Below are 15371 nucleotides of genomic sequence, written 5' to 3'. Positions count from 1 at the left end.
TTTGGGATTCCTCAGACAAAGAATTACAAGTCTCAGTTGAGCCATTTTAGGTAAGTAATAATATGTACAGATGAGGCACTCCATCACAGGCAGAGAGAGAAAAAAAATTAGAAATAGGAAGTTGATTAATTCCCTTCCAGCCCCCACGAGAGCAGTGTTGAGGCATTAGTTATGAACTTGTAAATGACTGAATCATGCCCACACCAATTCTGCCATGGAGTACTCATACCCTCATCATTTTATTGGTCGTAATGGCTTGGTATTATTATAGTCCCTGCAACTTTTAAAATTTGTTCTTGGTATGTGGGCAATGCTGACAAGGACATGTTTATTGGCCATCTCTAAGTTACTGGAGAAGGTAGTGGTGGGCTTTCTCTTTAAACAGTTGCAGTCCTTGTGCTGTTAGATCTCCCACAGTGATGTTAGTTTTGACACAGCAACAATGAAGGAATGGCAGTAGATGTCCAAGTCAGGATGGCGTGCGACTGGGAGGGAAACCTGGAGATGATGATGTTACTGCAACATTGCTGCGCTTGTCCTTCTCGGCGATAGAAATTGCAGGAGAGGGAGGTGGTGTCAGAGTAAACTTGGTGAGTGGCTGCAATGTATCCTGTAGAAAGTATATACCAGAGCCACAATCTGCCAGTGGTAGAGGCAATAGATACTGAGTCGAGTGGTAGAAGAGCCCACCATCGGAACGGATCTATCCGGGATAGTCTCGAGCTTCCTGAGTTATGATGCAGCCTCACCTATCCAGACGAGTGGTGAATATTCCACCACACCCCTGACTTAAGCCTTTTTGACGTTGGAGAGGTTCTGAAGGGTCAGAGGGTGAGCCACCCGTCGCCGAGTACCCAGCCTCTGTCCTCCTCTTGGTCAGGGGACTATCTGCGCACATGAGGTTCGACAACAAAGGAAATACATTTTTTCCAGTGGTGTTTGAAGGAGTCTGCCATGTTATTTAGAGGACTATGAGAAAGCAGCAGCCAGCTATGGCACACATTCTAAATAACAGTCAGAAACTATATTTATATATTTTTCTTTCTAACCTCCTTTATTCTTTTATTATGCATGGAGTCAATAGATTCAGAACGTATAAACAGTTCCCAGAACTTTCTGTGCTAATTTCACTGCCAGTTGGTCATCAAAGCAAATTGCTAATGTCATAAATGCTGCTACAGATATTAATTTAATTTTGGCCGGTACTCTCACTGCATTTTCCAGATCAACTATCTCCACATGCTCTGCGCTTCCCTTTACTTCCTCCAATTGGTTATCTTTACCCTTAACCTGGAGCCTAACTACTTCACTCCATCTGTTTGTTTTCCCACTTTCTTGCTCTTGACTTTTCACCTCTCCCTTTTTGTTTTTAAAAACATCTGAGTCCCTCTATCACCTCATTATCCCTCCTTCATTCTTAGCGACCTGTTTCTCTTGTTAGTTTTGTTAACTCCTCTCGTGACATCACACGTAGCCCTGTCTACCAACTCAGGTGGGTAAAAGATCCCGTGGCATATTTCAAAGAGGAGGAGAGTTCTCCCCAGTGTTCTGGCCAATATTTATCCCTCACCCGTCATTAAAACAGATTACCTGAGCATTATCACATTGCTGTTTGTGGGAGCTTGCTGTGCGAAATTCAGCTGCCGCCTTTCCTACTTTACAATAGTGACTACACTTCAAAAGGATTTCATTGGTGGTAAAGGCTTTGGGACGTCCTGAGGTTGCGAAAGGTGCTATATAAATGCAAGTCTTTCTATTCTTTCTGCAGTCACCAATGGAAATCCTCTGCCTCTAGCCATTTCACACCACCTCAGACTCTGATATACTCACAGCAGATAAAAGAGTTTAAGGATGAAGAAAAACAAGTAGTGAAAATAGCACATGGGCAAAGTAATAAAAATGAATTCGAACACAAAATAATCAAAGAAAGTGAAAGAGCAAGAAAGGGAAAATCGGAGACAGACAAAAGACAAAGAGAAAGATGACAATCAAAATACAAGCAGGAACTTTACTGAGAGCATTTCAGAGGTGATGGATCGTTTTAAAAGTGACGGGCAATATAATCCTTCAATTAAGAGTTTCCGTTACCAAATGTAATTCATTTGTACACATTCTGGGATAGCATGTTCAGAACTACTTCCACAGAGCATCATTTACTGTACTACAGTTCAAAACAGACACTGTTGGAAAACGATGGATCAGAAATTATGGCACGCAAGCAATATTTTAGACTGGATTTTTATCTCTGCCTCGAAAATCTAAAGGGCTAGAATTTCCAAACAATGGGGCCAAGTTTTGGCCTGAGTTGCTCCTGTTTTTTTGGAGCAACTGGTTTAGAATGGAGTATCTTAGAAATTGCAATTCTCGGCATTTAGTTTGCTCCAGTTCTAGTCAGTTAGAACAGTTTCAGTTTGGAACAGATTTTTTTTTAAAGGGGGCGTGTCCAGCCACTTAAGCCCATTTTGAAAGTTGAGGCAGTGAAAACTTACTCCAAACTAACTTAGAATGGAGTAAGTGTCGATATTTGTACGCTCAGAAAAACCTTGTCTACACTTAGAAAATCATGCGTAGGTTACAAATCAGGCGTAGGGAATTGGGGTGGGGTGGGGCGGGGTGTTTAAAGGGAAGTTTACAAACATTAAACACTTCAGTTTTACAAAAACGAGTCATCATTAATAATAAATGATAAATACATCAATAAATCAACCAATAAATCAATCAAAAAAAATTAATAAAAAATAAATTTAAAAAAAATCAATTATTAAAACATTTTCTACTTACTGACTGCAGCACCGGGAGTCCTCCAACAGCGTGCTGGGACGCACCCCCCGCCCCCCGTGTGTCTCTGTAAGTGTCTCTATCTCTCTGTCTCTCTGTGTGTGTCTCTCTCACTCTCTGTCTGTCAGTGTCTGTGTTTCTGACAGCGAGGGGTGGAGGGGAGGGGAGGGGGGGGGATGAGGGGGAGGGGAGGGGGTGGAGTGAGTTGTGAGGGGGGGAGGGGGTGGGGGGAGGGGGGAGAGGAGAAGGGAGGGAGGGGAGGGGGGGTGAGAAGGGGGGGAGAGAAGGGAGGGAGGGGAGGGGGGGAGAGAAGGGAGGGAGGGGAGGGGGGGGAGAGAAGGGAGGGAGGGGAGGGGGTTGGGGAGAAGGGAGGGAGGGGAGGGGGGGAGAGAAGGGAGGGGGGGAGGGGAGGGGGGGAGAGAAGGGAGGGAGGGAGGGAAGGGGGGAGGGGAGGGGGAGGAGGGGAGAGAGGAGGAGGGACGGGAGAGAGGGGGGCAGTTGGTGAGGCGCGAGTGCGGGGTCGGAGGCCTATAAAAGGCCCAGCGGCAGCGAGTGGCGGCGGCAGTTGGTGAGGCGTGGCTTGTGCAGCTACAGGGAGAAGGCAAAAAAGAAGTAGAATGAAACAGAAAGGTGATGTCACAGCCAAGGGAGTAAGTGATTGGCTGGTGATTGGTGAGCAGTTTTTTCTTTCTTTCTTCTCTTCTATAACAGTGAGTAAACTTTAGCATTGTTGTTGCCAATCTAAGGGTTAAGTCATGACAGGTCAGCTCGGTCGCGTGTTATGCTCCTCCTGTACCATGTGGGAACTCAGGGACGACTCCAGTGTCCCTGATGACTACGTGTGCGGGAAGTGTATCCACCTCCAGCTCCTGACGGACCGCGTTGCGGAGTTGGAGCTGAGGGTGGATTCACTCTGGAGCATCCACGATGCTGAGAATGACGTGAGTAGCACGTGCAGCGAGTTGGTCTTACCGCAGGTGAAGGGTCCACAGCCAGATAGGGAATGGAAGACCAGCAGGAAGAACAGTGCAAGGAAGGTAGTGCAGGGGTCCCCTTGGTCATCCCCCTGCAAAACAGATACACTGCTTTGAGTACTGTTGAGGGGGATGACTCATCAGGGGAGGACAGCAGCAGCCAAGTTCATGGCACCATGGCTGGCTCTGTTGAACAGGAGGGAAGGAAAAAGAGTAGGAGAGCGATAGTGATAGGGGATTCAATTGTAAGGGGAATAGATAGGCGTTTCTGCGGCCGCAACCGAGATTCCAGGGTGGTATGTTGCCTCCCTGGTGCAAGGGTCAAGGATGTCTCTGAGCGGGTGCAGGACATTCTAAAAAAGGAGGGAGAACAGCCAGTTGTCGTGGTGCACATTGGTACCAATGACATAGGTAAAAAAAAGGGATGAGGTCCTATGAAACGAATTTAAGGAGCTAGGAGCTAAATTAAAAAGTAGGACCTCAAAAGTAGTAATCTCGGGATTGCTACCAGTGCCACGTGCTAGTCAGAGTAGGAATCGCAGGATAGCGCAGATGAATACATGGCTTGAGCAGTGGTGCAGCAGGGAGGGATTCAAATTCCTGGGGAATTGGAACCGGTTCTGGGGGAGGTGGGACCAGTACAAACTGGACGGTCTGCACCTGGGCAGGACCGGAACCAATGTCCTAGGGGGAGTGTTTGCTAGTGCTGTTGGGGAGGAGTTAAACTAATATGGCAGGGGGATGGGAATCAATGCAGGGAGACTGAGTGAAACAAAAAGGAGACAAAAGCAAAAGACAGAAATGAGATGAGGAAAAGTGGAGGGCAGAGAAGCCCAAGACAAAAAACAAAAAGGGCCACTGTACAGCAAAATTCTAAAAGGACAAAGGGTGTTAAAAAAAACAAGCCTGAAGGCTTTGTGTCTTAATGCAAGGAGTATCCGTAATAAGGTGGATGAATTAACTGTGCAAATAGATGTTAACAAATATGATGTGATTGGGATTACGGAGACGTGGCTCCAGGATGATCAGGGCTGGGAACTCAACATCCAGGGGTATTCAACATTCAGGAAGGATAGAATAAAAGGAAAAGGAGGTGGGGTAGCATTGCTGGTTAAAGAAGAGATTAATGCAATAGTTTAGAATGGACATTAGCTTGGATGATGTGGAATCTATATGGGTAGAACTGTAGAACACCAAAGGGCAAAAAACATTAGTGGGAGTTGTGTACAGACCTCCAAACAGTAGTAGTAATGTTGGGGAGGGCATCAAACAGGAAATTAGGGGTGCATGCAATAAGGGTGCAGCAGTTATCATGGGTGACTTTAATATGCACATAGATTGGGCTAACCAAACTGGAAGCAATACGGTGGAGGAGGATTTCCTGGAGTGCATAATGGATGGTTTTCTAGACCAATATGTCGAGGAACCAACTAGAGGGGAGGCCATCTTAGACTGGGTGTTGTGTAACGAGAGAGGATTAATTAGCAATACCGTTGTGCGAGGCCCCTTGGGGAAGAGTGACCATAATATGGTGGAATTCTGCATTAGGATGGAGAATGAAACAGTTAATTCAGAGACCATGGTCCAGAACTTAAAGAAGGGTAAACATAGAAACATAGAAAATAGGTGCAGGAGCAGGCCATTCAGCCCTTCTAGCCTGCACCGCCATTCAATGAGTTCATGGCTGAACATGAAACTTCAGTACCCCCTTCCTGCTTTCTCGCCATACCCCTTGATCCCCCGAGTAGTAAGGACTTCATCTAACTCCCTTGAGAATATATTTAGTGAATTGGCCTCAACTACTTTCTGTGGTAGAGAATTCCACAGGTTCACCACTCTCTGGGTGAAGAAGTTTCTCCTCATCTCGGTCCTAAATGGCTTACCCCTTATCCTTAGACTGTGACCCCTGGTTCTGGACTTCCCCAACATTGGGAACATTCTTCCTGCATCTAACCTGTCTAAACCCGTCAGAATTTTAAACGTTTCTATGAGGTCCCCTCTCATTCTTCTGAACTCCAGTGAATACAAGCCCAGTTGATCCAGTCTTTCTTGATAGGTCAGTCCCACCATCCCGGGAATCAGTCTGGTGAATCTTCGCTGCACTCCCTCAATAGCAAGAATGTCCTTCCTCAAGTTAGGAGACCAAAACTGTACACAATGCCCTGTACAACTGCAGCAACACCTCCCTGCCCCTGTACTCAAATCCCCTCGCTATGAAGGCCAAAAAGTCATTTGCTTTCTTAACCGCCTGCTGTACCTGCATGCCAACCTTCAATGACTGATGTACCATGACACCCAGGTCTCGTTGCACGTTCCCTTTTCCTAATCTGTCACCATTCAGATAATAGTCTGTCTCTCTGTTTTTAACCACCAAAGTGGATAACCTCACATTTATCCACATTATACTACATATATTGAAGGTATGAGGCGTGAATTAGCTAGGATTGATTGGCGAATGATACTTAAGGGGTTGACTGTGGATGGGCAATGGCAGACATTTAGAGACCGCATGGATGAACTACAACAATTGTACATTCCTGTCTGGCGTAAAAATAAAAAAGGGAAGGTGGATCAACCGTGGCTATCAAGGGAAATCAGGGATAGTATTAAAGCCAAGGAAGTGGCATACAAATTGGCCAGAAATAGCAACGAACCCGGAGACTGGGAGAAATTTACAACTCAGCAGAGGAGGACAAAGGGTTTGATTAGGGCAGGGAAAATGGAGTACGAGAAGAAGCTTGCAGGGAACATTAAGACGGATTGCAAAAGTTTCTATAGATATGTAAAGAGAAAAAGGTTAATAAAGACAAACGTAGGTCCCCTGCAGTCAGAATCAGGGGAAGTCATAACAGGGAACAAAGAAATGGTGGACCAATTGAACAAGTACTTTGGTTCGGTATTCACTAAGGAGGTCACAAACAACCTTCCGGATATAAAAGGGGTCAGAGGGTCTAGTAAGGAGGAGGAACTGAGGGAAATCCTTATTAGTCAGGAAATTGTGTTGGGGAAATTAATGGGATTGAAGGCCGATAAATCCCCAGGGCCTGATGGACTGCATTCCAGAGTACTTAAGGAGGTGGCCTTGGAAATAGCGGATGTATTGACAGTCATTTTCCAACATTCCATTGACTCTGGATCAGTTCCTATCGAGTGGAGGGTAACCAATGTAACCCCACTTTTAAAAAAAGGAGGGAGAGAGAAAACAGGGAATTATAGACCGGTAAGCCTGACATCGGTAGTGGGTAAGATGATGGAATCAATTATTAAGGATGTCATAGCAGCACATTTGGAAAGAGGTGACATGATAGGTCCAAGTCAACATGGATTTGTGAAAGGGAAATCATGCTTGACAAATCTTCTAGAATTTTTTGAGGATGTTTCCAGTAGAGTGGACAAGGGAGAACCAGTTGATGTGGTATATTTGGACTTTCAGAAGGCTTTCGACAAGGTCCCACACAAGAGATTAATGTGCAAAGTTAAAGCACATGGGATTGGGGGTAGTGTGCTGACATGGTTTGAGAACTGGTTGTCAGACAGGAAGCAAAGAGTAGGAGTAAATGGGTACTTTTCAGAATGGCAGGCGGTGACTAGTGGGGTACCGCAAGTGCTGGGGCCCCAGCTGTTTACACAGTACATTAATGATTTAGACGAGGGGATTAAATGTAGTATCTCCAAATTTGCGGATGACACTAAGTTAGGTGGCAGTGTGAGCTGCGAGGAAGATGCTATGAGGCTGCAGAGCGACTTGGATAGGTTAGGTGAGTGAGCAAATGCATGGCAGATGAAGTATAATGTGGATAAATGTGAGGTTATCCACTTTGGTGGTAAAAACAGAGAGACAGACTATTATCTGAATGGTGACAGATTAGGAAAAGGGGAGGTGCAACGAGACCTGGGTGTCATGGTACATCAGTCATTGAAGGTTGACATGCAGGTACAGCAGGCGGTTAAGAAAGCAAATGGCATGTTGGCCTTCATAGCGAGAGGATTTGAGTACAGGGACAGGGACGTGTTGCTACAGTTGTACAGGGCATTGGTGAGGCCAGACCTGGAGTATTGTGTACAGTTTTGGTCTCCTAACCTGAGGAAGGACATTCTTGCTATTGAGGGAGTGCAGCGAAGATTCACCAGACTGATTCCCAGGATGGCGGGACTGACCTATCAAGAAAGACTGGATCAACTGGGCTTGTATTCACTGGAGTTCAGAAGAATGAGAGGGGACCTCATAGAAACGTTTAAAATTCTGACGGGTTTAGACAGGTTAGATGCAGGAAGAATGTTCCCAATGTTGGGGAAGTCCAAAACCAGGGGTCACAGTCTAAGGATAAGGGGTCAGCCATTTAGGACTGAGATGAGGAGAAACTTCTTCACCCAGAGAGTGGTGAACCTGTGGAATTCTTTACCACAGAAAGTTGTTGAGGCCAATTCACTAAATATATTCAAAAAGGAGTTAGATGTAGTCCTTACTACTAAGGGGATCAAGGGGTATGGTGAGAAAGCAGGAATGGGGTACCGAAGTTGCATGTTCAGCCATGAACTCATTGAATGGCGGTGCAGGCTAGAAGGACCGAATGGCCTACTCCTGCACCTATTTTCTATGTCTATGTCTAGAAGGGAGGGAGGGGAGGGAAGGGAGGGAAGGGAGGGGGGAGGGGAGAGGAGGGGTCGGGAGGGGTGAGGAGAGAAGGGGGGGAAGGAGAAGGGGGGAAGAGAGAGAGAGAGAAGGGAGAGAGAGAGAGAGAAGGGAGAGAGAGAGAGAGAGAAAGAAAGAAAGGAGAGGGAGGCTGAATGGGCCGGGCCCAAGACTTCGAGCTTAGACTTACCGGATTAACAGGTAGGTAGCGTCGGGTCCGGGGTGGATCGGTCGGGAGCGCGGGTCGGGGGGAGCGCGGGTCGGTCGGTTGGCGGGGGGGGGGGGGGGGAGGGGTGGATCGGTCGGTCGGGGGAGGAGAGGTCGGGAGCGGAGGTCGGGGCGGGGCGGGGCGGGAGTCAAGTCAGTCGGGTCCCGGTCCGGAGGAAGCAGGAGCTGGGCGTGGGAGGCAGCCTTATCGACACAGCCCCAGTGAGGCCATTCGGTCAGGGCTAGGGGCTGCGTGCTTCGGGCCCCTCCCACACAGCTTTGGGCGCCTGGAGCTACTGCACATGCGCGGCCACTGTAGCGCGCCTGTGCAGAGGTCCCGGCACTGATTTCAGCGCAGGGTCCTGGCTCCGCTCCCCACGGCTTGTGCTGCGCCGCGCCCAGCTCCAGAAGGCCTGCAGGGAGCCGGAGAACAGGTAAGTTTTTTTTAAGGTGCACTTTGTGGTGCGAAATACAGGCTTCCAGGTCGGGGCTGCGCCGTTCGAGGCGCGGCCCGAAACTTGGGCCCAATATGCCAGCGCCCGATTGCCGTGATGATTCCCAAAATTAGCGCCGGCGAAAATTTCCCCCCCAAGAAAAAAAAAACCCACCCAGCGAATTAATAAATTTACTAAAAATTTAGACCGAGGCTGCGGGTTGGGCCCAGGAGGAGAAAAACACAAAACATATTTTTTCAAAAAACATAAAATTAAAAAAAAAATCATAAAACCATTCTCAGGATCCTTTTCACTTAAACCACTACAACAGCATTTTAAAATAATTAGTAAAAAAATGGATTACTTACCTTTTTCTTGCAGGGCTACTTACCGACTACCCAGCTCCACTGACTCTCGTGGGTGTTTTTTTTCCCAGCTTACCTATGGGTCACTGCTGAACCAAATATCGCGGCAGGGCGATCTATGGACAGTGCACGCTGGCGGTCTGCTCCCCAGCGGTACTTTGAAACCGCCGGCATAACTCAGCTGGGGAATTTTTCGCGGACCCGGTTCTTGCCCAAAACGGCCAAGAAACCAGGCGGTGAAGCACTGGAAATTCTAGCCCAAATAAGCTAAATATAACAAGGTCAAATAACCAAGTCTACAATTTTAAAAAGGCCACTCCAAAGGAATTCAGCAAGCACTTAAACAAATTGACTGGGGGTCTAGTTTAATATTCCATTTGCCCTCAACCTTTCATTATATCCAGGCCCCTCAGAATTTTATACACCTCAATCAGGTCTCCCCTCAGCCTCTTCTGTGCCAAGGAAAACAAACTCAGCCTATCCAATCTGTCCTCATAGCTAAGATTCTCCACTCCAGGCCACATCCTCGTAAATCTCCTCTGTACCCTCTCCAGTGCAATCATGTCCTTCCTGTAATACGGTGACCAGAACTGCATGCAGTACTTCAGCTGTGGCCTAACCAGTGTTTTTTTTTACAGTTTAAGCATAACCTCCCTGCTCTTGTATTCTATGCCTCGGCTAATAAAGGCAAGCATTCCGTATGCCTTCTTAACCACCTTATCTACCTGGCCTGCTACCCAGGGATCTGTGGACATGCACTCCAAGGTCCCTTTGTTCCTCTACGCTTCTCAGTGTTCTACCATTTAATGTGTATTCCCTTTCCATGTTAGCCCTCCCCAAATACATTACCTCACACTTCTCTGGATTAAATTCCATTTGCCACTGTTCTGCCCACCTGACCAGTTGATTGATATCTTCCTGCAGTCCGCAGCTTTCTTCTTCATTATCAACCACACAGCCGATTTTAGTATCATCTGCAAACTGTTTAAATCATACCCACTATATTCAAGTCTAGATCATTGATGTATACCACAAACAGCAAGGGATCTAGTACTGTGTCCTGTGGAACCCCACTGGAAACATCCTTCCAGTCGCAAAAACACCCATCAACCATTACCCTTTGCTTCCTGTCTCTCAGCCAATCTTGGATCCAACTTGCCACTTTGCCCTGGATCCCATGGGCTTTTACTTTTGTGACCAGTCTGTCATGTGGGACCTTATCAAAAGCTTTGCTAAAATCCATATACACTACATCATACGCACTGCCCTCATCGACCCTCCTGGTTACCTCCTCGAAAAATTCAATCAAGTTAGACAGACACTACCTTCCTTTAACAAATCCGTACTGTCTGTCCTTGATTAATCCGTATCTTTCTAAGTGAGGCTTTATCCTGTCCTTCAGGGTTTTTTCCAATAATTTTCCCACCACTGAGGCTAGACTGACTGGCCTGTAAGCACTCGGTCTATCCCTATCTCTCTTAAACAAAGGTACCACATTAGCAGTCCTCAAGCACCACACCTGAAGCCAGAGAGGACTGGAAAATGATGGTCAGAGCCTCAGCTATTTCCTCTTTTGCTTCGCTTAACAGCCTGGGATATATTTCATCCGGGCCTGGGGACTTATGCACTTTCAAAGCTGCTAAACCCCTTAATACCCCCTCTCTCACTATGTTTATTTCAGCTAATATTTCACACTCCTCCTCCTCGATAGCAATGTCTGCATCGCCCCTCTCCTTTGTGAAAACAGACACAAAGTATTCATTAAGGACCAGACCCACATCTTCTGCCTCCACACACAGATGACCCTCATGGTCTCCAATAGGTCCTATCCTTTTTTAGTTATCCTCTTGCTCTTAATATATTTATGAAACATCTTTGGTTTTCCTTGATTTTACTTGCCAATAATTTTTCATGCTCTCTCTTTGCTTTCCTAATATCCTTTTTAATTTCTCCCCTGCACTTTCTATACTCTAGAGATTCTGCAGTATTTCACCCTCGGCATCTGTCATAAACTTCGCTTTTTTTCTTTATCCTACCCTGTATGTCCCTAGACATCTAAGGGGCTCTAGATTTGTTAGTCTCACTCTTTTTCTTTAAGGGCACATATTTGGCCTGAACCCTCCGGATCTGCTCCTTGATTGCCTCCCACTGCTCTGACACTGATTTATCTTCAAGTAGCTGTTTCCAGTCCAAATCACCTCTCAGCTTAGCAAAGTTGGCTTTTCTCCAATTTAGAACTTTTATTCCTGATCTATCCTTGTCCATTTCCATAACTATCTTAAATCTAACTGAATTATGGTCACTAGCCCCTAAATGCTCTCCACCTGCTCAGATTAATTCCCTAAACCTAAATCCAGAACCGCCCCCTCCCGTGTTGGGCTTGCTACATACTGGCTAAAAAAAGTTCTCTTGAATGCATTTTAGAAATTCTGCACCATCTGTACCATTCACACTAATTTTGTCCCAGTTAATATTAGGATAGTTGAAATCTCCTATTATTACTGCCCTATAGTTTTTGCACTTCTCAGAAATTTGCCGACATATTTGCTCTTCTATCTCCCTCTCATTGTTTGGGGGTCTGGTTTTTAGTGATGTCGGCTGAGACATCGAGGAGAATTCCCGTGTTTTTCTTCGAATAGTGCTATGGGATCTTTTATGTCCACCTGAGTGAGCAGACGGGGCCTCGGTTTAATACCTCATCTGAAAGTTGACACCTCTGAGACAGTGCAGCACTCTCTCAGCACTGCACTCGTGTGTCAGCCTAGATTATGTGCACAAGTCTCTGAAGTGGGACTTGAACCCTCAACCTTCTGACTCAGGAGTGAGAGTACCCACTGAGCCATGGCTGACACTGTGTGCCAAGTAGCATGCCTTCCATAGCAGTTCAGACTCAGAAGAACAGAGGGTGCCAGCTGGGACAGAGGGTTGGAGAAAATTGCAGAGGTTGGATGGAGCAAGTCCAAATGATTCAGAAACGAGGACGATAATTTTGAAATCAATGAAATGGAGAATTGGGTGCTAGTGGAGAGCTGTGAGGGTGGAGGTGATAGATGAGCAGGACTTTGTACAGGATTGGATGTGGGTATATATCTGGATAAGTTGGAGGGTGGAGATGAGAAGCCTGTGTGGAGAGCTTTCAAAAAATCAAGCCTGGAGGTTACGGAGGTGTGGATGAGGAATTCCGAGAAAGCTGACATTTTGGAGGTCTATACAGGCTTGATTCAAGATGAAACAGGAGACTGAGAGACTCGGAATCAGACTGGAGACTGCAGCCGTGCACCGTAAGGTGTAGCCTGAGCAAGCAGCTGGGAAAGAGGATGGAATCAGGGTCTGGCGTTTCTTCTGAGAACCAAACAAGATGGCTTCAGCCTTGCCAATGTTTAGCTGGCAGAAGTTTTCAACTCATCCACGATGTCATGTCGAAGAGGCTGTGGGACAGCACAGCAACAATCATGGGGTCAAAGGGATCATCGACAGGCAACATTTACATAGATGTAATTATCATCATCATAGGCAGTCCCTCGGAATCGAGGAAGACTTGCTTCCACTCCTGAATTGAGTTCTTTGGTGGCTGAACAGTCCAATAAGAGAGCAACAGACTCTGTCACAGGTGGGACAGAGAGTCATTGAGGGAAGGGGTGGGTGGGACTGGTTTGCCGCACGCTCTTTCCGCTGTCTGCGCTTGATTTCTGCATGCTCTCGGCGTTGAGACTCGTGGTGCTCAGCGTCCTCTCGGATGCACTTCCTCCACTTAGGGCGGTCTTGGGCCAGGGACTCCCAGGCGTCAGTGGGGATGTTGTACTTTATCAGGGAGGCTTTGAGGTGTCCTTGTAGCGTTTCCGCTGCCCACATTTGGCTCGTTTGCTGTGAAGGAGCTCCGCGTAGAGCACTTGCTTTGGGAGTCTCGTGTCTGGCATGCGGACTATATGACCTGCCCAGCGGAGCTGATCGAGTGTGGTCACTGCTTCAATGCTGGGGATGTTAGCCTGAATGAGGATGCTGATGTTGGTGCACCTGTCCTCCCAGGGGATTTGTAGGATCTTGCGGAGACATCGTTGGTGATATTTCTCCAGCAACTTGAGATGTCTACTGTACATGGTCCATGTCTCTGAGCCATACAGGAGGGCAAGTATTACTACAGCCCTGTAGACCATGGCATGAGCTTGGTGGCAGTTTTGAGGGCCTGATCTTCAAACACTCTTTTCCTCAGGTGACCGAAGGCTGCACTGGCGCACTGGAGGTGATGTTGGGTCTCGTCGTTGATGCCTGCTCTTGTTGATAGGAGGCTCCTGAGCAATGGGAAGTGGTCCATGGTTTCAAGGGCCGCGCCATGGATCTTGATCATTGGGGGGGGGGGGGGGGCAGTGAGGACAGGCTGGTGGAGGATCTTTGTCTTACGAATGTTTAGCGTAAGGCCCATGCTTTCATACGCCTCAGTAAATACGTCGATTATGTCCTGTGCAACCTCTGTATGTACGCAGACGCAGGCATCGTCCGCGTACTGTAGCTCGATGACATATGATATTAAACAATATACAAAAGGTAAACCCGGACCATTACATCAGTTGGACATGGAAGACAGGTTTAGGACTGATAGCAAGCAGTTCTTCACACAGGGTGATCATCACTTGGTCATGCAGTATAGTAGAAGCTTAAACGTGAGTCATTTAAGCGTTGCTCAACTGGGGAAACTGTTGGTTATTCTGGATGGATGGACCAATTTGGGCTAAATGGCCTTTGCTCATCCATTTTTATCTTGTGAACTTTGAACTCACAAGAGCATCCCTTTTGGGATCTGTATCGCTTACCCACTATCCGAGGGAAAAAATAATTCCACCTGAACTATACCTGCCCCCCCCCTCCCCCTCTCCCCCACCCTACCCCCTTTTCATTCTAAACTCTCAGAACTCCACCTGGAGACCGTTCGTCTGTCTCTTTTGTTTTTGTGAAACTTTCAAACTGCAAATGCTTGTTGATTTACCCTGTGTGAACAGAGAACCGCACAAAGTGTTTGGCTCGAGTGGCAATTCTGAATTCCGCGGCTAAGTCTGTAAATGTTACGCTTTGTGCTGCTCAGGCACAAAAAAAGAAAGCCTTACGTTCCATTAAATATGGGAATTGTGGTTTGGCAACACAAGGTGGAAAAGAACATAGTTTTAGTGACACCAAGTGGTGGAAAAAGTTTAAAGCTATGTTCTTTCTGTGAGCTTAAACTGACATGATTTTTTAAAAAAAGGAGTTCCTTAACATCTTAAAAAAAATGAAAATGGTGATGATTCACAGTCATCGACCCTTTGTTCCCAGTCTAAATCAAGGGATTGTTTAAACAGTGTGTTGAACTGTTGTAAGCGTAGGCGATGGGTGTAGACAAGGTCTGGCTCCGTAGCGATTTCCCTATGGGAGAAATAGCCTGCCAACATTCATTAACTTGACTAACACATGAAGAATGAACAAGGTACGAAAGACTGTCACCACCTATGGAACTGAACCTTTAGCAGCTTTTAGCTCTTTCAGAATTGGAGAAAAGGAACTATAAATGGGAGGGAAAAACAGTGTGTTAAATAAGACACGAGCATGAAGAGCTGAGTTGACATAGCGCACAGTGCAAAAGCAAAAATAAGTTACGTTGGTATGTTGCTGAAAGTTGTTCCTGTTGATCATGTTCTCCTCTGACTTACTCTACTGTTTTGGCTACATAGATCAACTGCTGAGTGATCATTCTGTTAGTTCTGGTAATGGCTGCTCTACATTGGTTGGACATGTTGACTGTCAAGGTTACTCAGAAATCTAGTTCTCTTTCAAATTCACCCTCGGCTATTTCAACACCATTCGTGCAGAAGGTGTGTCTCCCATTTTTCCTTCCTACTTTTGTAAAATGTGAAATTTTTGAACATGGGAACATTTGCTTGTTTCTATTCTACCAGAACATTCTATCTACTGTCCACTGACTCTCTCATAATACTCTCTCAAAATGTCTCAC

At 46.5% G+C, this 15371-nt stretch overlaps 1 protein-coding gene across 2 annotated transcripts in view; it reads right to left on the bottom strand.

Moving 5' to 3' along the window:
- The window catches only part of bcas3 (BCAS3 microtubule associated cell migration factor), a 936691-nt gene that overhangs the window by 739203 nt on the left and 182117 nt on the right, over window positions 1-15371 (bottom strand). The gene's annotated exons all lie outside the window — the stretch shown is intronic.

This window comes from Pristiophorus japonicus, chromosome 16 (genome assembly GCF_044704955.1).
Source record: "Pristiophorus japonicus isolate sPriJap1 chromosome 16, sPriJap1.hap1, whole genome shotgun sequence".
Lineage (NCBI taxonomy): Eukaryota > Metazoa > Chordata > Chondrichthyes > Pristiophoridae > Pristiophorus > Pristiophorus japonicus.
Note: the sequence above shows the minus strand (reverse complement) of the source record. Positions and strands in the feature narration are given on the sequence as shown.